The sequence below is a fragment of the Chiloscyllium plagiosum genome, chromosome 8, assembly GCF_004010195.1.
Source record: "Chiloscyllium plagiosum isolate BGI_BamShark_2017 chromosome 8, ASM401019v2, whole genome shotgun sequence".
NCBI classification, from domain to species: Eukaryota; Metazoa; Chordata; class Chondrichthyes; order Orectolobiformes; family Hemiscylliidae; genus Chiloscyllium; species Chiloscyllium plagiosum.
In genome coordinates, this window is record NC_057717.1 from 107,481,168 (window position 1) to 107,482,556 (window position 1,389).

The window sequence follows — 1,389 nt, forward strand, 5'->3', positions numbered from 1 at the left end:
CCACACCGACCCGCCGAAGCGCAAACCACCCATACCCCTACATTTACCCCTTACCTAACACTACGGACAATTTAGCATGGCCAATTCACCTAACCTGCACATTTTTGGACTGTGGGAGGAAACCGGAGCACCCGGAGGAAACCCACGCAGACACGGGGAGAATGTGCAAACTCCACACAGTCAGTCGCCTGAGGCGGGAATTGAACCCGGGTCTCTGGCGCTGTGAGGCAGCAGTGCTAACCACTGTGCCACCGTGCCGCCCAGTGATTTAGTTAATCAAACGATTCTGGAATAAAAAACTGGTATCAGTAATGGCCACCATGTAGCCTACTGGATTTATTTTGTCAGCTAAATGAATTAACTTACATGAATAAAACTGGATTATACTCAGCCCTTTGGATGCCAACCTTGGATGAGTTGCTCTGATTGAAGAACCTTTATCTGACATGCATGGCACAAAAAGTTCATACTCATGATCAAAGGTCAGCGCTATCATTTACTCTCAATATTTAGTGACATTGAGTGGCAAGGTAAAGATCTGATTTGGGAAGTGCATTTGTCTTCAAAGTTTTCTGCCTTTTTCAGGGTCCGGAATCATGTTTCAACCTGTCACATTGGATCTGGGGCTTTTTGCAGGGATGGAATGGTGGCTCAGTGGTTAGCACTGCTGCCTCACAGCGCCAGGGACCCAAGTTCAATTCCAGTCTCAAGCGACTGTCTGTGTGGAGTTTGCACATTCTCCACATGACTCCAAGGGTTTGCTCCCGCAGTCCAAAGAGGTGCAAATTGCCCACAATGTCCAGAGATGTGCAAGCTAGGTGGATTAGCCATGGAAAACATAGGGATATAGAGAGGTGGATCTGGTGGGATGGTCTTCCAGGGTTGGGTATAGGTGGAATGGCCTGCTTCCATACTGCAAGGATTCTATGATTCTAATAACACTACTGGTCCTTGTTGATTATGAAGGAAAATAGCTTTGGAGGTTTTCCTACTTTGCTGCTATACTCTTGGTGGGAGATTGATGAAAATGGAGTAAGTGCTGAAGTTATCTTGAAAGATCAGGAGAAACCCCATGAATATTCAGACAAAGGTCGTATGTCTTAATCAATATGCTGATCTATACAAAAACTGGATAGTCTAAGTTTAATAATTATTTTCATTAGCAGACTCTGGAAGCAATTGTAGGGAAAATGCAAACTTGCTTTATATTACATTTTATGCCATTTTGAATTTGGTTTTCTATAGATCTTATTATGGACTAGAACATGGGAATGTGCGAAATTATAACATGTTTCATTCTGTATCAATAAATTAGCTGCAAATGCACATCGCTTGAGTTTTCTTCATGTGGAGAGGTTGGAGTTGGACTGGGATGAATAAGGTCAAAAA